We start from the raw sequence: 23875 nt of genomic DNA, 5'->3' as shown, positions 1-23875 counted from the left end.
GTGTAGCATTTAGATGTCCTAGAAAATTGAGAGTAGGAGTGGTTCTGACTGTGTTATTTAAATAGTAACTGTTTTGAGTTTATAAAGACTGACTGGAAGATATAGGTTTCCCTGTTTTTTTTTAAATATTTGTTTATTTATTTTCCCTTTTGTTGCTCTTGTTGTTGTTTTTTTAAATATTTATTCCCTATTGTTACCCTTGTTTTATTGTTGTAGTTATTACTGTTGTTATTGATGTTGTTGTTGTTGGATAGGACAGAGAGAAATGGAGAGAGGAGGGGAAGACAGAGAGGGGGAGAGAAAGTGAGACCTACCTGCAGACTTGCTTCACTACATGTGAAGCAACTCCCCTGCAGGTGGGGATCCAGGGGCTTCAACCAGTATCCCCATCCTGGTCTTTGAGCTTCGTGTCACATGCGCTTAACCCGCTGCTCTACCACCTGATTCCCCTTCCTGTGTTTTATGGACCACAGTTCACAATGTACTTTCAAAAAATATTTAGGGGAAGAGGGTAGCGAAGTAGGTTAACTGCATGTGGTGCCAAGTGCATGGAGGGGCGTAAGGCTCGCCATTCGGTCCGAGCCTATGGCTCCCAACCCACAGGCGGTGAAACAGGTGAGCAGGTATCTATTTTTTTCTCCATCCTTTCTGTCTTCCCCTCCTCTCTCAATTTCTCTCTGTCCTATCCAACAACAACAATAACAACATTGATAATTAACAAGGACAACAAAAATGGGAACAAATGCCTCCAGGAGCAGTGGATTTATATTGCATATACAGAGGCCCAGTGATAACACTGGAGGCAAAAAAATAAAGATTAGGCCAAACGGAGCATTGATACACCTGGTTAAGTGTGCATGCATAACCATGGGTTTGAGCTTCTGCTCTCCTACAGGTGGACAGTGCATAAGTGGTGAAGCAAGTTTATGGGTTCCTTCCTTCCTTCCTTCCTTCCTTCCTTCCTTCCTTCCTTCCTTCCTTCCTCCCACCCTCCATCCATCCCTCCCTTCCTTCCTTCCTTCCTTCCTTCCTTCCTTCCTTCCTTCCTTCCTTCCTTCCTTCCTTCCTTCCTTCCTTCCTCACTCTTTCTCTATTTATAAAAAGGAAACACTGACAAAACCATAGGATAAGAGGGGTACAACTCCACACAATTCCCTCCAGCAGAACTCCATATCCCATCCCCTCCCTTGATAGCTTTCCTATTCTTTAACCCTCTGTGAGTATGGACCCAAGGTCATTGTGGGATGCAGAGGGTGGGAGTTCTGGGTTCTATAATTGCTTCCCCTCTGGGTGTTGACAGATTGATCCATACTCCCAGCCTGCCTCTCTCTTTCCCTAGTGGGCAGGGTTCTGGGGAATTGGAGCTCCAGGACACATTGGTGGGGTTGTCAGTCCAGGGAAGTCTGATTCCCATCATGCTAGCATCTAGAACCTGGCAGCTGAAAAGATAGTTAACATATAAAGCCAAACACATTGTTGACTAATCATAAACCTAAAGACTGGAGTAGTTCAGATGAAGAGTTGGGGGTCTCCTCTTTGTAGATAGCTAGTAGGCATATTTTAGTTATATTCCAAAGGGCCCATGGCTATACTAGTTTTTGTTTGTTGTGTTGTTGTTTTTCTTCTCTTTTCCCCTGAGCCTGAAATCTGATATGCAGGTGGATCCAAGTTATTGTCTGGTGAGATGATGTCATGTCTAGAAAAAGGGCCAGAAAGCTGGAATCGGGAAGAGAGTAGCTCCCAAATATGGGAATATGGGAAAGGTATTTAAATATTGTTGACTCTAATCTCTAATTCTTCTTCTTCTTCTTCTTCTTCTTCTTCTTCTTCTTCTTCTTCTTCTTCTTCTTCTTCTTCTTCTTCTTCTTCTTCTTCTTCTTCTCCTTCTTCTTCTTCTTCTTCTTCTTCTTCTTCTTCTTCTTCTTCTTCTTCTTCCTCTTCTTCTTCTTCTTCTTCTTCTTCTTCTTCTTCTTTCTTTTAATATTTATTTATTCCCTTTTGTTTTTCTTGTTTTTTATTGTTATAATTATTATTGTTTTTGTTATTGATGTTGTTGTTGTTGGATAGGACCGAGAGAAATGGAGAGAGGATGGGAAGACAGAGGGGAGAGAAAGATAGACACTTCAGACCTGCTTCACTGCTTGTAAAGCAACTCCCCTGCAGGTGGGGACCAGGGGCTTGAACCGGGATCCTTACACCGGTCCTTGCGCTTGTGCCATGTGCGCTTAATCCACTGTGTTACCGCATGACTCCCTACAGGTGTTTTTCTTTCTCTATCTTCCCCTACCCTCTCAATTTCTATTATCTAATAAAAATAAAGAGAAAGGAAGAAAGAAAGTGGGAAAAATGGTTGTCTAGAATGCTCTGGTGGATTTGTGCAGGCACTGAGCACCAGTGATACCTTGGTGACAATGAAGTAAAAAAGAAAAAAGTACTTCAAATATCAGTCAAAACTTTTTTTCTTCACAATTTCAGATGCCTTTTATTTTTTTCTTTTCTATTTTATAAATGAATATATATATTTTAAGTGAGAGAAGAGCCAGACAATAGCACTGGGGTTTATTGTGTTTGTGATTTGTTACAACATGTGATATGACCTGGAATAAAATACTCATCTGTGAAGTGTGTGACATGGAGAGATAGTATGTATCCAACAAGATTCATTCTGATTTCATGCTTTCTGATCTAAGCCAGTCATACTTATGTTACTGTTTGATATCTTAATCATCTAACTTCCAGGCTGACTTTATTGCTTTGTCTTAGCATTTTGGAAATGATAAACTCATTTGATGTCTGACAAGTCTTTTGACAAATTCTGATACTGTTTTAATTTTTTTGTAATTGCCTTTTCTTTTGTAGGTATGAAAGCTTTCAGAGGCGACTAGCACAGAACCCTCTCTTCTGGAAAACATAATTTGAATAAAACCATTTTATTGGATTTTGCAATTTGTCATCTATTGAAGATAAGTGACACAGTTGCAAAGTACCATTGAAGGGATCGTTAGCCCTCACTTTACAAACTGCTTAGTGACTGTGAAGTTTAATTACAATCTTTATCTTCAAAAACCAGAAACCTTGAAGGAAGCTTCATGAGCAGTGGGGCAGGCTATAGGTCTCTCTGTCCCTTTCCCTCTCTTGCCCTGTTCATCTTTGTCTCTAGCATAAAAAGAAAATAAGTCCTTATTAGTGACTTTTTCTCCCTTAGGTTTAAAGTGTTATTCAAAGGCAAGGCAATTTGTTTTTGATGATTCAGTTTATAGTTGAAAATAAAGCATATTCCCAGTAATAATAGTCTGTCATGTTAGGCGCCATTGCATTTACAAGCACTTATTTCTACACTGATTTTCTTACAGTAGTTAATTTAAAATCAGGTATCAGATGTGAGGAATTATTAGGGAAAAAATGTCAAATATACATGTTTTACATATAGAGAAGTTATTAAAATACCTTTTCAGTGAACACAGGTTTGCTGTCAGTTTTTATATCTGAGAAGTCATACATTATTTAATGAAGTTGTTGTGATTAATGCTGATGAAGTTTTATTTAACATTAGCAAAATTATTTGGCATTTGTGTATGTAATAGTGGAGTCATTACTTTTTGCTTTGAACATAAAGCCTTTATGTCTTATCCAAATGGGAACCAACCCTTTGTCATATTTAAACTGGTGACATACACTGTCCAAAATTCATCAGGATCTCGACACATTTCATCAGAGCTGTTTCTTAACTTACTCCAGGGCAGTGTCTATGTAATAGTAATTTGGCATCTGGAGTCAGTTTTGGATTCTCCTGACTGGATTTGCCAACTACAGAGTTACTGGTGCTACAGAGTTTCTGGTGCAGTCAGTATGTTTAGAATGCATTGACTTATGTGGAATTGTGTTATGATCAGTCAGTTTGTGGCTTTATCTTAAAACAGACATTTATTTGAGCTGGTGTTAAGAGTTTGAACCTAGGTAACTCTTACACTTCTCAGAGTTTGATAGATTTACACATTTTTCAAGTTGTACACCTTGCAAATTGTAGTTCCCCTTTTAATTTTCCATTCTCCTCTGGTCATTCTTCAGCCAAAATTGAAAGATTGTGATTTTTCTGGAATTGAAATCTGTCAGATTTATAGTGGTGTCTACTGAATAGTGATTGTGTAGCAAATCTTCAGGGGTGGTCATTTGCCTTTGGTCTTCATACTGATAATGACTGAATGCTGTTAAGTCTTTGATTTGACATTATCTACACAACAACATTGAAGACTATGATCAGCCCATTGAAATCACCAGTAGCAAAATGCTCAGATGAAAGCCAACAGTGTAGTTTACCAAGGACAAATTACAGAAACTTTAAACAATGACACTTTCCTAGATCTGGAATCTGTACCATAAATCAGTACATATATCTATGTGTGTGAGTTCCTTTGTATTTCAAATGCCTGGAAGCATTTGTCCTGTGAATACTGACATCCTAGTACCTTCTGGTATGTCGGATTACATGGAGCAGTCTGCAGCCTAGAGGAGGGCTCACACCAAGCTGGTACCTTGATCTTGAACTTGCAGCCTCCAGAACTGTGAGAAATCTTGTGTTACCATCTACCCAGTCTGAGGTCATTTGTAATAGCAGTTGAATGGTAAAAGATACACTGGCACTTATTTTTTTATTAATAAACGTCACATATATATAAGTTAACCCAGGAAAGCTGAATTCTGGTAATATGCCAAGTTATCTTCTGTTAAGTTCAGTTATTAATAGAGAGCTCAGCTAGCATTTAGTCAGTTGAGATTTGTAGAATAATAAAGAAACTAAATTTCTCCTGTTATCTCTTCTGAAAGGTGAAGGAAACCCAAAGAGCTCACGCAGAAAGGCATCTTAGCAGTTTTATTGTGACTGGATTTGGGAAAGGCAAATTCAATGAGCTGTCATAGAAGACAAGGTATGAATGAATGCAAGTAAATAGTATCTGTAAGGCAAGAAATAGTCTCCATTTTCTGGATCCAATACACTAGAAAATATAATACAATTTACAACTGGTGTCCCAGTACCCCCCAGAGTACTTTTTTCCAAATCTGTCTTTAAAAATATAATTTTATATTTATTTTACTTGTTAAAAGAGAGAACCAGAGCCTCAATCCAGCACGTACACTACCAGGTACTGAACTTGGAGCCTCATACTTGAGTCCAACACTTTCGCCACTGTGTCAGTTCCTGGGTCACCTTTTATTTTTATTTCTTTTTTGACCAGAGCTTTATTTAGCTCTGGTTTAAAGTGGTTCCAGAGATTCATTGGGACCCCAGAGCCTCAGACATAAGAGTCTTTTGCAATGAGGATCCTGGGTAGGGCCCCCGGCTTCCCACCTGCAGGGGATTCACTTCACAGGCAATGAAGCAGGTCTGCAGGTATCTGTCTTTCTCTCCCCCTCTCTGTCTTCCCCTACTCTCTCCATTTCTCTGTCCTATCCAACAACAACAACATCAATATAACTATAACAATAAAACAAAAAGGGCAACAAAAGGGAATAAATAAATAAATATTAAAAATGCAAAAAAAGTCTTTTGCATAACCACTAGGCAATCTTCTCAAACCAAATTTCCCTTTCTAGTGTTCATTTATTTATTTAAGAAAGGATAAATTAACAAAACCATAGGGTAGGAGGGGTACAACTCCACACAATTCCCACCACCCAATCTCCATATCCCACCCCCTCCCCTGATAGCTTTCCCACTCTCTATCCCTCTGGGAGCATGGACCCAGGGTCATTGTGGGTTGTAGAAGGTGGAAGGTCTGACTTCTGTAACTGCTTCCCCGCCTAACATGGATGTTGACTGGTCAGTCCATACTCCCAGTCTGCCTCTCTCTCTTTCCCTAATATGGTGGGTTTCTGGGGAAGCAGAGCTCCAGGACACATTGGTGGTGTCTTCAGTCCAGGGAAGCCTGGCCGGCATCCTGATGACATCTGGAACCTGGTGACTGAAAAGAGAATTAACATACAAAGCCAAACAAATTGTTGAGCAATCATTTGGACCCAAAGCTTGGAATAGTGGAGAGGAAGTGTTAGGGGGATACTCACTGCAAACTCTAGTGTACTTCTGCTTTCAGGTATATAATTTGTAGTAGTTTATGGAGACGTGTGAACATATGCTCTCTCTCACAGAAACTGGTGTATATCTAGGTTTTGGGACTTTGTTAGAAAGTGAACCACCTGAGATGGAATTATAGTATACTATGAAAGGAAAGGTCTCACCCGAGTAATGAAGCTGAAGGGTTGTCATTCCACATGTGAATTCTCTGGACACAGTCTGAAGTGAAGCATGCTGAGGTGGCAATTGTTGCGTTGATTAGGTGGTGATCGGCAGATGCAATATTATTTGATATGGACTGGGAGAGGCATACGGGAAAGTGGGCCCTATGCAAGGGTTCCAGGACTGAGAGAAGTAGAGGCTCTATAGTGGATATGTGAGGTTCCTGCTGTCTTAGGGTTCAAAAAGACAATGGATAGTTAATGTTATCATCACATTATTTGGTAATTGGGTTAACTTTGAAAAGTCCTTTTGTTATGGTTTGCTGTACAGTACCCAGTATCTTGTATATAGCTGTGCTATTGGATGCTTCTGATCTACTTGGTCTAGGCTTTTGAGAGAGTCCGCATATCAAATACACAGCATATATATTAAAAAGATTCAGTCTGTGTTTTAAAAAACTTCTAGACATGCAATTAATTTTCCCCCTATCATATTAATTAACTAGTGATTTATATGACTACATTTTTCTAGGAGTGTACATAAACACCATTCCCACCACCAAAAGACTGTGACCCATCCCTCCCACCCACTCCCACCCCCCACTGGCCCAGGAAGCTGCATGTCTACCCCTCACCACAGGGTTTTTACTTTGGTGCCCTACTTACAATTTGGTCAGGTCCTGCTTTTAGTTTCCCTTTCAGATCTTCTTAGTCAACTTCTGTTGATGAGTGGGATCATCCTATACTCATCTTTGTCTTTCTGACTTAGCTCACTTAACATAATTCCTTCTAGCTCTGCTGATCCAGTAATTCCTCTCCTGGGGTTATACCCCAAGGACTCCATAACACCTAACCAAAAAGAGGTGTGTACTCCTATGTTCATAGCAGCACAATTCATAATAGCTAAAACCTGGAAGCAACCCAGGTGCCCAACAACAGATGAGTGACTGAGAAAGCTGTGGTATATATACACAATGGAATACTATGCAGCTATCAAGAACAATGAACCCACCTTCTCTGACCCTTTCTAGTGTTTTTTATGCAACCGAAAACACACAGTACAGTCTTTTGTGAGTCCCTTCCTTCATTTAGCATGTTTTCCCGATTTACTCGTTTTCAGCATGTATGATACATATTTTTTTGCTGAAAAAAATTTTTTTCCATTGCATGATTATGCCACATTTCCCCCTGTGGAACTGGGGCCTCATTTATATGTAATTTCATTGTTCTTAGATTGATTATTCATTCAGCTAGAAAGGGGGAGAGACAGACGATTCCAGAGCTGCCCCTGTTTCCATGTCACCTTGTACTTGGTGCCAGTGCTTGAGTCCCACCCACACAATTAGACAAGGCATGTCCCCTAGATCGTGAGCTGTCTCTCTAGATGGATAGACTGCATTTTAGCCATACTTTTGGGTTGATTGCATCTTTGGCTGTTATGAGTAATGTTGCTGTGTATATTCATGTACAAGGTTTATTTTATTTATTTTTTTTTGTTTTTGTTTTGTCCTCTCTGGGGCCTCACTTTTCTGTAAAGAAAGGGACAGATACCACAGCACCAAAACGTTCCTCAGTGTGATAGTGCCCCCATGTGGTGTAGCAGTAGCTCAAACCTGGGTGGTGCACCTGGCAAAGCAGACACCCTCCCAGGTAAAGTATCTCACTGTCCCCTGTATACATGTTTTTTTAATGGGCATATGCTGTCATTTCTCTTGCATATATTTTCAGGAATAGAATTATAGATGCTCTATGTCTTACTTTAAAATGTTTTTATTAGTGATTTAATATTGATTTACAAAATTATAAGATAACAGGAGTATATATTTCATTCTTTTCCCACTGCCAGTGTTTTCTATCCCCATGCCCTCCATAGGATACTGCATTTGTTCTCCCAAGATCACAAATATAGGTTGACTATTATTTGTATAACTGTCAGTCTCTCTCTATATATATATTTCCCCATTTTCCCTATGATCTTGCTTCCTCTTCCTTTCTAAGTCACACTTACTACTTATGAGTCCCCCCCCTTTTTTTTTCTTTTTCTCTTTCTTTTCCTTCTCTCTGTGGTTCCTGATGAAATTGGAGTTCACAGCCCTGTAATCACCTTCCCCTGACATTTACCCCTCTGGGAGTATGGACCAAAATTCTTTATGGGGTACAGAAAGTGGAAGTTCTGGCTTATGTAGTTGCTTCTTCACTGGACATGGGCATTGGTATCTTTTGTTGGTTTTTTTGGTTTATTTATTAAAAAGAGAGAAAGAACAGCATTACTCTCCCATACTTGATGCCAGGTCACAAAACCATTGCACCACAAATGCAAAGTCCTATACTCTACCTGCACAGCTACCTTTCATCACAGATTTTGTTGTAAGAGTTATAAGAATAAATTCTATATGGAGGACAGGTAGTGACATGCCAGGTAGGGCACAAAGACCTGAGTTCAAGCTCCCAGCCTTGACTAGCTCAGAGGAGTGCTGCAGGTATCTCTCTTTTTCCTTCCCACTCTATTCCCCCACCTCTCTCTCTCTCTCTCTCTCTCTCTCTCTCTCACACACACACACACACACACACACACACACACACACACACACACACACAGGTTTTCATAGCTCTTGGCCCAGTAAAATAGAATAGTTTACATACATATGGCCCACAAGGAAATGGACTGGGAACACTGGTGCAGAGAGCATCTTGATCACTCTTGACACTGGTGCCACTTTATCACTAGTGTCCTTCACCTCCCAGAGCAGAGGCTTTCCCTAGAAATTGCTTCACTCCAGCCCCCTCCATCAGGACTATTGCTAGGGGTGAGGACACAGTTTTTACATAGTTTTCTTCCGTCAGCCAACAAGATATTTCATTAATGTGCACGTCCAGAGTGAGTGGGCTTAGGACACTAAGGAGAGTGAGATGACCTTTTTCATGCAAAACCAAAGAGGAAGAGAGAGACTTGGGAGTCAAGAGTTCTCCTCAGGGAGGCACACAGGAAGCTGGGTTTCACCAGGAGCACAGGCACTCAAGGCAGGGGTAAGAACTCTGGGGAAACTCAATGGAGAGCCATGCTGGCAACAGAAACTCTTCTTCCTTCTAGTGAAGTCAGCACTCTTCCTGGGATCTGGTGCCTCCCAAAGAATGACCCACACCCTCTAGCTGACTTATACAATATGGGATATAAAGTATGTGATGAATGTGTTAAGAAGATAATAAAAAACAGACAGGGGGTGGGTGATCAATAGATAACATAAGGTTATGCAAAGAGATTCTGATGCCTGAGGCTCCAAAGTCCCAGGTTCAGTCCCTTGCACCACCATAAACTAGAGCTGATCAGTGCTCTGGTAAGAAAGAAAAAAAATGAGAGTGTGATAATAAAATAAAAATTTAAGTCAATCATACCTACTTCTCATCAGCAAGGCAGTCACTTTGCAACTAAGTGGGTTACTGTCAGTGAGAGACACATAATAGGGATAAAGTATTGTTTCCCAGGACTGCTAATACAGTTTATACAAAAGTGCTTGTAACTATACAGCATAGCACATATTATGTGTTATTACAATTATAACGAGTACCTATGATGTCATTGCAGTTGTCCTGATGATAAAAATGATCTTTTGGGAGTCGGGCTGTAGCGCAGTGGGTTAAGCGCAGGTGGCGCAAAGCACTAGGACCGGCATAAGGTTCCCGGTTCGAACCCCGGCTCCCCACCTGCAGGGGAGTCGCTTCACAGGCAATGAAGCAGGTCTGCAGGTGTCTATCTTTCTCTCCTCCTCTCTGTCTTCCCCCCTCTCTCCATTTCTCTCTGTCCTATCCAACAACGACAACAACAATAATAACTACAACAATGAAACAACAAGGGCAACAAAAGGGAATAAATAAATAAAATAAATTAAAAAATGATCTTTTATGCTTCTTTTTACTGCATGGTTAGATGTATAGATGAATTTCTAGAAATATTAGACATACGGAAAGTCATATTCATAGTTAGGGAGACAACATAGTGGCTTTGCAAAAGATTTTTATGCTTGATGCTCTGAAGTCCCAGGTTTAGTCCTGAGCACCACCATAAGCCAGAGCTGAGCAGCACTCTAATCTTTCTGTATCTCTATTTTCTCTCCCATTAAAATAAAATAAAATATTAAAAAGAGGTCCTATTTATGAACATTCCCTGTTACATAACAAATTACAAAAACTTTTCTTCATCATCTTTGTTCAGGTGAAAGCGAAACTATCAGCCATGCAAGTTAGACTGTGACTGTGGTATGTAGTATATCAGCAATTTCAGAATATGGTACAAAAATTTTTTTTAAGTTTTTTATGAGAGGGATAGGGGAGAGAGAAAGAACCAGACATCACTGGTACATGTGCTACCGGGGATCGAACTCAAGACCTAATGCTTGAGAGTCCAACACTTTACCTAGTAGGCTTCATCCCATACCACTGGTACAGAACATTTTAACGAGTATCAAGTTATGACTAATTACAAGATAAATTATTAGTTAGAACTATAATTTACAGAGGATGGGCTGTGTTGCATCTGGTTGTGCACATGTTACAATGTGAAAGGACCTGGATTCAAGTCCATGGTCCCCACCTGCAGGGGGAAAGGTTTACAAGTGCTGAAGCTATGTTGCAGGTTTTTCTCTCTCCCTCTCTTATTTCCTTCTTCCATGTACACTTCTCTTAGTCTCTATTCAATAATAATATTTTACAAAATGAATTAGAGGGTGGGAGTAAATAGCAAAATGGTTATGCAAAGAGACTCTCATGCCTGATGCTCCAGAATCCCAGGTTCAGTCCCCCACACCACCATAATCCAGAACAGAGTACTGCTCTGGTAAAAAAAAAGAATTGTAATTTACAGATATAGAAATTGAGAGATGGAGAGATGGCATAATAGTTATGCAGAGACTCTCTTCCCTGAGGTTTTAAAATTCCAGTTTGTTCCCCATACCACTACAAGCCAGAACTGTGTTAAATAAAATTTAAAACAAAACAAAACAAAAAAACAAAAAAACTTGAAAGGCAGACATGACAAATGAGCAGCAGAGAAAGGAAGAAAAAGTTTACTCTTCTTAGATTTTAAGTTGAGTTAGAATCTTTGACTCCTCCAGACACAACCTATGTAATAAGATAACATCTGTGCAAATCATATATCTAAATGCAGGTTTATATTCAAAATGATAACTTAAAGGAACTCATGGAACTCAAAGCATCTAACACCAAATAACTCAAGTTTGTAAATAGGAAAAACCACTGACCAGATATTCCTCCAAAGAAGATCTACAACAGGACTGTGGGAAAAGTTGAGTACTCACCAGAGAAATGCAAGCCAAAACCTCAGTACCTGCTAGGGTAGATATTATTCAAACAGAAATGAGTGCTGACAGGGAGAAGAAACCAGAGCCCTGGGTGTACTGTTGATGGGTAGGTAAAGTGGAGCAGTCCCTGTGGAAAACAGACTAGATGTTGCTTACAAAAGGAAAAGTAGAACTACTTCCAAATAAATTCATGTCTAGGCCCTTGAAGATGTCCTTGTACACCCTTGTTCCCTGCATAGTTAGCATGAACTTGTCTTGAAAATGATAAAATGTAAGTAGCCCCATGCTAACAGAGCTGCCAAGTCCCAGACCCCTAGACTGGAACCCAGAGGCCAGATCACAAAACCCTTCACTGGTGTGTCTAGTGCAGACTGTCTTTGGAGTAGTGCTCCCATGCTCCAGTTAATGCAAGCCTGTGGTTTCTACCTAGTGCACATCCTCATAGAAAAGCAAAGGACAACAGCCCTGTAGATGCAAATTCATTTTTCTTCTTTATTGGGGGGAATCAATGCTCTACAGTCAAACACAACAGTTTGTACATGCATAACACCTCCCACTCCTCCACATGACACTACATCCCCCAGTAGGCCCTCTATCATCCTGTCCCAAGACCTGAACTCCCTCTCCCACCCATTAACTCCAGAGTCTTACTTTGCTGCATTTTACCACCTGCAGTTGGGGTTCAACTTAGTGCTTTCTCTTCTGATCTTGTTTTTCAACTTCTGCCTGTGAATGAGATCATCTCATATACATCCTTCTGTTTCTGACTTATTTCACTTAACATAATTTCTTTAAGCTCCATCCAAGATGGGCTGAAAATGATTACATCACCATTTTTACTCTCCTTATTTACCTTTCTCATTTCTTTATTGATTTTCTGCCTGGATAATCTTTCAAGTGAATAGAGTGGTATGTTTAAGTTCCCTATTATGACTGTGTTACTTGCTGTTAATATATTGCTGTAGCTCTTGCAGTAGATATTTGATATATTTAAATAGCTTCTCCTTGGTTGCATAAATGTTGATAATCATTAAGTCCTCTTGATTGATCCTCTGAGCACTAAGTAATGTCCATCCCTATCTTTTTTAATCTTATTTATTTTAAGGTCTATTGTGTCAGATATACACATAGCTGGTCCTGTCCTTTTTTGTGTGGTCCATTGGCTCATATGATAGTTTTCCATCCTTTCACTTTGAGTGTGTGTTTGTCTTGCTGAGGTAGGTGGGATTCCTACAGACAACATATGACTATTTTTTTTTCTGATCCATGTTTCTACTTTGCCCCTTTTAATACGTGAATTCATGCCATTGGCATTTATTTATTTATTTATTGGATAGAGACAGAAATGGAGAAGGAAGGGGGAAATAGAGAGGGAGAGAGACACCTGAAGCCCGGCTTTACCACTTGTGAATCTTCCCCCTGCAGGTGGGGACCAGGGGCTTGAACCCAGGTCTTTGTGCACTGTAACGTGAGTGCTTAACCAGGTGTGGCACTGCCTGGTTCCCTCATTGACATTTATTGTTATCATAGATTGAAGATATTTTAACATCATTATTGTAGATATTTAGAGTGTTCTCTGATATATGGCATATTTAAGGTGATCTGACTGTTTATACAACTTTCAGAATTTCTTTCAGAGCAGGTTTGGTGATAGTTGATTCTTTTTTAATTTTTATTTATTTTATTTTTTATTTAAGAAAGGATTAGTGAACAAAAGCATAAGGTAGGAGGGGTACAACTCCACACAATTCCCACCACCCAATCCCCATAACCCACCCCCTCCCATGGTAGCTTTCCCATTTTCTAGCCCTCTGGGAGCATGGACCCAGGGTCGTTGAGGGTTGCAGAAGGTAGAAGGTCTGGCTTCTGTAATTGCTTCCCCGCTGAACATGGGCGTTGACTGGTCGGTCCATACCCCCAGTCGGCCTCTCTCTTTCCCTAGTAGGGTGTGTCTCTGGGGAAGCTGAGCTCCAGGACACATTGGTGGGGTCTTCAATCCAGGGAAGCCTAGCCAGCATCCTGGTGGCATCTGGAACCTGGTGATTGAAAAGAGAGTTAACATATGAAGCCAAACAATTTGTTGAGCAATCATGGATCCCAAGCTTGGAATAGTGGAGAGGAAGTGTTAGGGAGGTGCTCACTGCAAACTCTAGTGTACTTCTGCTTTCAGGTATATATTTTGCAGTAGTTTATGGATACGTGTGCACATAAGCTCTCTCTCACAGAAACTGGTGTATATCTAGGTTATGGGACTTTGTTAGAAAGTGAACTACCTGAGATGAAATTAGAGTGTACTATTAAAGGAAAGGTCTCACCCGAGTAATGAAGCTGAAGGGTTGTCATTACACACGTGAAGTCTCTGGATACAGTCTGAGGTGAAGTATGTTGAGATGGCAATCGTTGCTTTGGTTAGGTTGTGATCGGCGGATGCAATATTATTTGGTTTGGATTGGGAGATGCATACGGGAAAGTGGGCCCTATCCAAGGGTTCCAGGACTGGGGGAAGTAGGGGCTCTATAGTGAAGATGTGAGGTTCCTGCTGTCTTAGGGTTCAAAAAGACAATCAATAGTTAATATTATCATCACATTATTTGTTAATTGGGTTAACTTTGAAAAGTCCCTTTGTTATGGTTTGCTATACAGTATCCAGTATCTTGTATATAGCTGTGCTATTGGATGCTTCTAATCTACTTGGTCTAGGCTTTTGAGAGCGTCCGCATATCAAATACACAGCCTATATATTAAAAAGATTCAGTTTGTGTTTTGAGAAACTTTGAGACATACAATTGATTTTCCCCCTCTCATATTGATTAACTACTGATTTATATGTCTACATTTTGCTAGGAGTGTACATAAACACCATTCCCACCACCAAAGGACTGTGACCCATCCCTCCCGCCCACTCCCACCCCCCACTGGCCCAGGAAGCTGCATGTCTACCCCTCAGCACAGGGTTTTTACTTTGGTGCCCTACTTACAATTTGATCAGGTCCTGCTTTTAGTTTCCCTTTCAGATCTTCTTACTCAACTTCTGTTGATGAATGGGATCATCGCATACTCATCTTTATCTTTCTGACTTAGTTCACTTAATATAATTCCTTCTAGCTCTGTCCAAGATGGGTCAGAGAAGGTGGGTTCATTGTTCTTGATGGCTGCATAGTATTCCATTGTGTATATATACCACAGCTTTCTCAGCCACTCATCTGTTGTTGGGCACCTGGGTTGCTTCCAGGTTTTAGCTATTATGAATTGTGCTGCTATGAACATAGGAGTACACACCTCTTTTTGTTTGGGTGTTATGGAGTCCTTGGGGTATAACCCCAGGAGAGGAATTACTGGATCATATGGAAGGTCCATGTCTAGCCTTCTGAGAGTTTTCCAGACTGCTCTCCACAGAGGCTATACCAACAGGGACCTCACATCTCCACTATAGAGCCCCTACTTCCCCCAGTCCTGGAACCCTTGGATAGGGCCCACTTTCCCGTATGCCTCTCCCAATCCAAACCAAATAATATTGTATCCGCCGATCACAACCTAACCAACGCAAGATTGCCACCTCAACATGCTTCACCTCAGACTGTGTCCAGAGACTTCACGTGTGGAATGACAACCCTTCAGCTTCATTACTCGGGTGAGACCTTTCCTTTAATAGTACACTCTAATTTCATCTCAGGTAGTTCACTTTCTAACAAAGTCCCATAACCTAGATATACACCAGTTTCTGTGAGAGAGAGCTTATGTGCACACGTATCCATAAACTACTGCAAAATATATACCTGAAAGCAGAAGTACACTAGAGTTTGCAGTGAGTACCTCCCTAACACTTCCTCTCCACTATTCCAAGCTTGGGATCCATGATTGCTCAACAAATTGTTTGGCTTCATATGTTAACTCTCTTTTCAATCACCAGGTTCCAGATGCCACCAGGATGCTGGCTAGGCTTCCCTGGATTGAAGACCCCACCAATGTGTCCTGGAGCTCAGCTTCCCCAGAGACACACCTTACTAGAGAAAGAGAGAGGCCGACTGGGGGTATGGACCGACCAGTCAATGCCCATGTTCAGCGGGGAAGCAATTACAGAAGCCAGACCTTCTACCTTCTGCAACCCTCAATGACCCTGGGTCCATGCTCCCAGAGGACTAGAGAATGGGAAAGCTATCATGGGAGGGGGTGGGTTATGGAGATTGGGTGGTGGGAATTGTGTGGAGTTGTACCCCTCCTACCTTATATTTTTGTTCATTAATCCTTTTTTAAATAAAAAATAAAATAAAATAAAATAGTAGGGTCCTCATGTCTGTGGCTCATGTGACTTTGTTTAAAGTATATGGAGAAATCCAAAGTTTGTTTTCTTTTTTTTTTAAGTGCTAGAGATACCTAGAAGTTGTCAGACAACCTTTTGAGAACTGGTCCTTCAATTTAGAGATTTTCTTTGTTATCTTAAATTGTTATTTATGCACTCTTCTTTCATTCTCTCCTATCCCCCCTATTTCTCTCTCTCTTTCCCTCTCTCGCTATCTCTCCCCCTCTCTGCCAAAGACTGAACCTGACATCTCAAAGCATCAAACACAAAAAAGAATTTTGCATAACCACTTATGCTATTTCTCTGGTCCATTTTGCATTATATTAAGCACTTAGCACTGTTGGTGTAGAGTAAGAATGTTTTATACGTTCCTATCTTATTTTTCTCTCTTCAGTATATCTATATGACCTCTAAAGCCTCAAAGGAAATGATTGAAAGTAAACCAACTCTCTCTCTTAATTCTGCAGTCAACTTTCTACCTAGACCTCCAGGTTAAAAACCCATCCCAGCCTCTGGAAATATTGCACCCGTAACATTGCTTATCACATTGGAGCTTAATAAGTCTGTCTTTACAAAACCAAGAACCAAAAGGTAACATGCTGGTCTTTGGGGGTGGCGCACACTTTATTAAATGTACTTTGAGTTGTATCTTGATTCAGGAATATTAGAAATTTCCATTCATGCCTTCACATAGTGTCCCAGCATTTGTGCTCCGTAGTGAGGACAGCAGGGATGTCCAGGGTTCACAGTCTCTCAGGAGGAAGCTAGGGCTGCATGGTCATCAGCACAGTTCCAAATACACTAGAAATTTCACTTACATTGTTTAGTAAGTTTTCTTTAAATGTTAATTCCACAGGCAGAGTGTGTGTGTGTGTGTGTGTGTGTACTGACTGCATTTTCTATGCCTGAGACAGTGCTGTCTGTAATGCTCAAAAGTCAAGTTGTAAGCAAGCATGCTGGGATTGAAGTCCAGACTTATTAGACACATAGATCCCTAACCTCTGCAATGCAGATCCCAGAAAAGAACCACTGAGACAACTTCCACTGGCTATATTTTCCTCTAAGATGATCATTACTCTAGATGTGTAATTGTGTAGTTGTTATTTTCTTATAGCATACCACATCCACATAGTTCATCAAAGAACACCAAAACAGAACTTCAGACCTCTGAGACTACAACTTGTAGGGATCATGAGAAAGTAGGACAGCTACTGGTCTCCCCAGACAAGCAAATGATGGGGTGTCTGCCACTGAACACAAATAGGGCTGGGAGAACAAGGGTTCTGTTGATGTAGACCCTGCACTTCAATCAGAATTGTGACCACTCCTGCAACCGGAGGTCTCAGACTATCAAACGCATTGTGCTGATCGTTGTTCATACATCTTTTTATCAAACACAGTCCTGGAGTAATCCAGTCTTGGGAGAGCACAGGAAGAATTCTGAAGGTAAGAAAGAAAAAGGTAAGAGCAGACCCTCGGTGCCATTGTAGGAGCTGTGCTATGGGTGCATGCATCGTGCCAAGGCCAACAGTCTGCTGTACTGCTGAGAGGAAACATAAAAAAAGGATTCAGAGACCAAGAAGATTCTATGGAGATACCAGATAATGAAGACAAGGACACTGTGTTCAAGAACCAGGTAGTGTTATGCTTTGATTGAGAGGTGGTGCAGTGGGGGCAGCAGATAAGACAAGATCACTGCAGATGTCCCGCGCATGTCTGCCTGGCAATGTGCCAAATCATGCATTTCATGTGAGAATGAAGTTTGGGTCGTGACATGGTTTCCAGGAACACACTAAAGGCATGTTTGATGCACTACATTTTGGAGCTGATGCTACTTTCTGATCTCCTCACAGCTTATATAAATGCATTGGGGAGGGGTTTGGAGGATGAAGGAGGGTTTACTCTACTCTGTTGCATGAGTGCAGGGAAGAACATAGACAGCCACACATTTTCAGGTGCCATTCTGCTTGGCTTGCTTGAGCCAAACTTTAGGTATGAAAAAGAAAGGCCTTGACTGAAAAAACTCTTCTTAGCTAGGAAAAAAACAACAGAAAAGCCCATAATTTGGACTCCTGTGAAACATAGCCTTTGTAGAGAGAAATACTAGTAGTCCACAAAAAGAACTACATTTCTAGCATGTGTTTTATTTATTAATTTTTTATTTATATTATTTTTCCCTGTAATGTTGGCCTACAATCAGAAAAAAAAAACAGTTCATGAAGAATGCAGCTAATAACCTTGGAGTCACAGATGCTATGAAGGCACACAGGAACCAGAAATGCCACTTTTTCTATAAGAGTTGTTTCTGCCTCTCTCTTGCATATAACCCTGTCTGGGAATGTTTGATCCCACCCTCTGGAGGGCAGATTGAAGGGATGCCAGTGGGCTTTACAAGAGTGACACTTCCTCTCTGGGTGGGAGCTCATTCCATAGAATCTTGGGCCCCTACCCACACCCCCAGAACTGAGGTCTCCACCTGAGTAAGACCCTCAGGTGAGCTATAGGTGCAGAAGGTTCAAGAAACCTCATTTCAGATGGTAGTGAACATGTCTGACCACATGTTTTTAGTCACTATGGTTCCTTTTTTTATTTGCCTAAATCGTCCTATTTTCAAACCATTATCTAGTTAAACTGACAATTCTGGACATAATAGATAGTCCAGAGTATTGCCTTTGTTCAAGATGCAGGGCTTTAGGCCAGTGGTAGAGCTTAGTGGAAGACTCTGTGGTTGCACACCTGTGGCCCTGGGGTTTGATTACACACACACACACACACACACACACACATACACACACACAGACACACACACAGACAAACACACACACACACACACACACCATAGGGAAGAAAAAAAAAGAACTGTTGCCTCTGGTAAGTTTTGCTCAGAGTCACATTTGAGCAGGTGAGCTCAACATGTGGCTGCTTCATTGGCACATTTAAACATTATTATTTTTTCTTTTAGATAGATAGAGAATGCAACCAGAGCACTGAGGCTTCCTTCAGTGTGGAGGGGCCAGGCCTGAAACCCAATTCTCCAATGACAAAGCAGCCACTGTATAAGCCAGCTATTTTACTAGCCCATCAGTTGTTTTCTTGCTCAACTCAAAGAAATGAACTGCCCCTCTTTCATCTTGGAATTCATACATCTTTGAAGACCAATCACCAATGCTGCTGTCATCTCTGCAAAAACAAGAGGACTATTTTCAGATTTTGCTAAAACAAATAGATGCCAATCGTCAACTGGCCAAGAAAAAGCAACAAAGCCAGGAAGTCTTGGAGCAAGTAGAACTGCTGCAACTCAAACAAGAGTGAGTTTTGGTGGACTTGCAGGGAGACTCCAGTGGGGAAGTTTCGGGCAGCACAGGTAGTGCTTCAGCACATCTCAGCCAGCTAACTGGGGTCTCCACGCAGCCCTTCATCGCCACCATGCTTAGCGTCAGGACAGCCTTGCTGGCCAGGAACAGTTGTCAATCAGCACCATGTCCTTTGGATTTGTGATCAGTGTTGTTAGTAGAGGAAGAAGGGGCCAGTCTGAAGCAGGAACCCCTCCCAGTGTAGTTTTATCATCAGTCTGTTGGGGGCCCAGGACCCAGGGTCAGGAGTGTGGGGTCCCAAACTGGAAGCAGGGACCAGGCCATCACAGAAAGCCTTCCCTATACTCATACCTGCCATTCTTCTGCAGCTCACCCGGGGAAGAACATATCTCTCATTTTCATTTCCTGAGGAAAGAGAGTGTTTAGTTGCCCTTGGCCTGAGGCTGAGCATTTGTGTCAGGGAGCAGGTTAGGAGAGCAGTGAAAGAAACTGCTGTGGGAAAGACTCCCCCAAATGGAGGTAGTTCCTTCCTCCATAAAGCTAGTCTCCGTCTCTCTTCCTCCCTTGCTCCCTCTTTCCTTCCCTCCCTTCATTCTTTCCATATTTACTACTATATTATGTGGGCCTTGGTGTCCTGATGCTCCACTATTTTTGGCAGTCCTTTCTTTGACAGAGTGTATGAACTAGAGGGAAACAGAGAGCAGGAGAGGCACCTGCAAAACTGTTCTACTACTTGTCAAACATTTCCATTGCGCGTGAGGACCTTGAACTCAGGTCTTTGCAAATGGCAGAATGTGTACTCTTCTAGATGAGACACCACCGGGCCCCAAGTCCTGTCATCATCCAGTGATTGGGAAGCTGCTCACTATCACCAGTACTATTCAACATAGTGTTGGAAGTTCTTGTCATGGCAATCAGGCAGGAACAAGGAACTAAAGGCATACATATTTGTTGTATGCTTCACATTGGTTTTGGTCTCCCCTACCCTGCCTCTGGAAGATTGTGGTTTAGCCCCTGCTAGTTTCTTGCCTCCCCTTCTCCCTGCCCCCTACCCTAAGTACTTCCTGAGTTCCTGCTGCAGCCACCTGAGGAGAAGGATGCAGGACAAATCTGTGTGGTGATTAGTTTAAGAGTCTCTCTCTGCCACTGGAGGAGAAAGACAAGGGAGCACATGTTTGCCCACTCGTGAAAAAAGATTAAACTGCGTTCTCAGCTCAGCTGTGTGTCTCTGGTCGTCTCTGTTACCCACCTGTGAAGCTAGCCCGGTTAAAACAACACATATTGGAAGAGAAGCAGTCAAACTCCCTATTTGCAGAGGACTGAGAGTATACATAGAAAAATCTAACCAGGGATTAGGCACTAGTGAAGTGGGTTAAGCTCACGTGGCGCAAAGCACAAGGACCGGCATACAGATCCTGATTCAAGCCCGTGGCTCCACACCTAATGGAGAGACTCTTCACAGGTGGTGAAGCAGGTCTGAAGGTGTCTATCTTTCTCCCCGCCTTTTGTCTTCCTCTCCTCTCTCCATTTCTCTCTGTCCTATCCAACAACAATGTCATCAATAACAACAATAATAACTACAACAATAAAACAACAAGGGCTACAAAGGGGAATAAATAAATATTAACAAAAATACTTAAAAAAAAATCCTAGGGAATCCAAAAAGAAGCTTTCAGAAGTCATCAGGCAATACAGTAAGGTGTCAGGCTACCAAATTAACATTCAAAAGTCAGTGGAATTCCTCTTTGCAAACACTACGTTAGAAGAAGTTGAAATCCAGAAGTCAACTCCTTTTACTATAGCAATAAAAACAAAAAATATCTAGGAATACACCTAACCAAAGAAGTAAAAGACTTGTATACTGAAAATTATGAGTCACTACTCAAGGATAATGAAAAAGACACAAAGATGTGGAAAGATATCTCATGTTCATGAGTTGGAAGAATTAGCATCATCAAAATGAATATACTACCCAGAGCCATACACAAATTTAATGCTCTCCCCATCAAGATCTCAATCACATTTTTGGGATTGATGTTACCCTGCATGCAGGGTGGGTCTGGAGGTAAAAGAAGATACATCAATGGGATGGGTGGGGATATTTTGGCAAAACAATCATTATGTAAATAGGCCATACTGTCAGCAATGCAGGATGGAGCAGGAGGGCTGGCTTAATGCCTGACAACGGGCTGCTTTAAAAATATTTAATTCAAAAGACTTAAGAGAAAAAAAAATCATCTAGGAAACAAAATACTACAGAATAGTGTTGAATGGATAGATTGTATTTTGTATTTCTAAACTTACTGGATAGATACAGAAATTGAGAGAAGGGGGAGACAGAGTGAGACACACATTGACTCACACATGCACTACTGGCTCACTGCTAGGGAAGCTTCCACCTCACAGGTGGAGATGGGGCTTGAATCTGGGTCTTTGTGTGCTCATTTGCATACACTACTGCACTGAGATTTTAAAGGGGGTAAAAATATTCTTAAAAAAAGGTTAGACATACCACGTAATGCTTGATAAGATATTTCTTCCATATCTGTTTGCAAAATAAGAAAAGACAAGGATGTCCATTTAGTCTTCCTTAGTCATTATGGAATGAAGTGACTTGTAACTACATGTAGAAGGCCTCAGGGAGCCAGGCACACTTGTTTGAGTACACACATTACAGTGTGCAAGGAGCCAGGTTCAAGTCCCTGGTCCCTGCCTACAGTGGGAAGCTTCATGAGTGGTGGAGCAGAGCTACAGGTGTCTCTCTATTCCCTTCTCAATTTGTACCTGTTCATTAGTAAATAAATAAATAGTAATATATGTAAAATTTAGAGAGACAGAGAGAGAGAGAGAGAAGGATGGTACATATGATAGCAATACCAGCCTTCCTCTGCTGGATGTGGCTGGATCTAGAGACATAATTAGGATTATTATCCCATAATGCCAGGATTTTGTGGGGAGGCCTCTCTCAGGCACAGATTTCCTGGCATGTCCACCCTGTTGCGCACCAGGAGCGGGTGCTTAGGAAAATGTGAATCGAGGCAGCCCGGGTAGGGCCTTACCGGATTCTCAGTGTCCGTTGCTAGTGACATGACATAAAATGACCCAGAGACTGTGTTTAGGAATGATCCGTTTATTGAACAGCAAAGCAGGGGTTTAAGGGATCATAGGAGGAAGTAACATGTATATTCCATATATGGTAGGAAGTCAAGCGGCCTGGAGGGGGTCAGGACTTCTCTAGTGAGTGATCTAAGGAACGAGGGAATTGTTAGAAGTTGAGAAAAGGTCAGGGTTTGATTAGTGACTATTGAGCAAGGGTTTATTTGGTTGGAGGAATGAGGAAATGGGGTTATCAATAACCAGAAGACAGAGATGGGTCCTGAGGGCAGAGAGAAGATGGATCAGGTATGATCAAAGGAACGGAGTGGGTTGGGAGAGGGCCTGAAGTTACTGTTTGACAGATAGCAGAACAATGATGTATGGGTCATATACGATCAAAGAGATGAACTTCCAGTAACCCCAGAGCTAACCATCTGGTTTGGAAACGAGGAAGTGGGCTGTGTGTCAGGGGCTGCAATGTCTTTGTGAAGCAGGGATACTGATGGGGGGGGGGGCAGATCCTGTTGGTTGTTTCCCTCCTTGCTTGGTCTCTAGTGGAGAGAGAGAGGCTAACAGGATGGTCGTGCCATCCAGGCACCCATCTTTCAATGGGAGGTCCCACACCAAGCTCAACCACAATCCTACAATTTCCCTACACCATAACAATGCAGTGCATAAAGTAGGTTTCTGGTTCTGTTGTAGTGCACTTTCATTCCCTCCCTCTCTTCTCTCCCCCTTCCTCCCCCTCACCCCTGTAATGCATCTCTGTGAAAGAAAACTTCTTGTGCTGAATTTAAAGCTAGTGGAATAATGTCTGTAAAATTTCTCATTTGACTTTGTTTAAACAGCTTATTTCTACCTTCAGAAAGGTCCTTAGTAAAAATTTTCACTTTTGAGTAATAAAAATTAAAGTGGAAATGCAAAGATTTTATTTGTAAAGCACTTTCCCTCCTATCTTGCCTTATTCTGAAAGCGTAAATCACTACTAACAGAAGAGTGATTCCATATTACAAGATACTCACATGAACTACACTGCCTTGAAGCTTTGCTAAGAATATTTTTTTAATTTTTATTTTTTAAGAAAGGATAAATTAAGTAAGCCATAGGGTAGGAGGGGTACAACTCCACACAATTCCCACCACCCAATCTCCATATCCCATCCCCTCCCCTGATAGCTTTCCCATTCTCTGTCCCTCTGGGAGCAATGACCCAGGGTCACTGTGGGTTGCAGAAGGTAGAAGGTCTGGCTTCTGTAATTGCTTCCCCGCTGAACATGGACGTTGACCTAGTTGGTCCATACTCCCAGTCTGCCTCTCTCTTTCTCTATCAGGATGGGTCTCTGGGGAAGCAGAGCTCCAGGACACATTGGTGGGGTCTTCAGTCCAGGTAAGCCTGGCTGGCATCCTGATGTCATCTGGAACCTGGTGATTGAAAAGAGTGTTAACATACAAAGCCAAACAAATTGTTGAGCAATCATGGACCCAAAGGTTGGAATAGTGGAGAGGAAGTGTTAGGGGGTTACTCACTGCAAACTCTAGTGTACTTCTGCTTTCAGGTATATATTTTGCACTAGTTTATGAAAACATTTGAACATATGCTCTCTCTCACAGATACTGGTG

At 41.5% G+C, this 23875-nt stretch overlaps 1 long non-coding RNA gene across 3 annotated transcripts in view; it reads left to right on the top strand.

Annotated features, from left to right (window-relative positions):
- LOC107523674 (uncharacterized) overlaps positions 1 to 17778 on the top strand; it is a 591794-nt gene extending 574016 nt beyond the window's left edge. The window contains exons 1-3 of one of the 3 annotated variants that reach the window (XR_009545715.1): positions 7668 to 7881; positions 17337 to 17482; positions 17700 to 17778. This is a non-coding gene — a long non-coding RNA (uncharacterized LOC107523674). Of the gene's footprint in view, positions 1 to 7667; positions 7882 to 16228; positions 16438 to 17336; positions 17483 to 17699 lie in introns of those variants that run through there. The other 2 variants (XR_001601874.2, XR_009545714.1) reach the window with 2 other exon arrangements.
- Positions 17779 to 23875: the final 6097 nt, after the last annotated feature.

This window comes from Erinaceus europaeus, chromosome 17, assembly GCF_950295315.1.
Source record: "Erinaceus europaeus chromosome 17, mEriEur2.1, whole genome shotgun sequence".
NCBI lineage: Eukaryota > Metazoa > Chordata > Mammalia > Eulipotyphla > Erinaceidae > Erinaceus > Erinaceus europaeus.
This window is presented reverse-complemented; position numbering and strand designations above follow the sequence as displayed.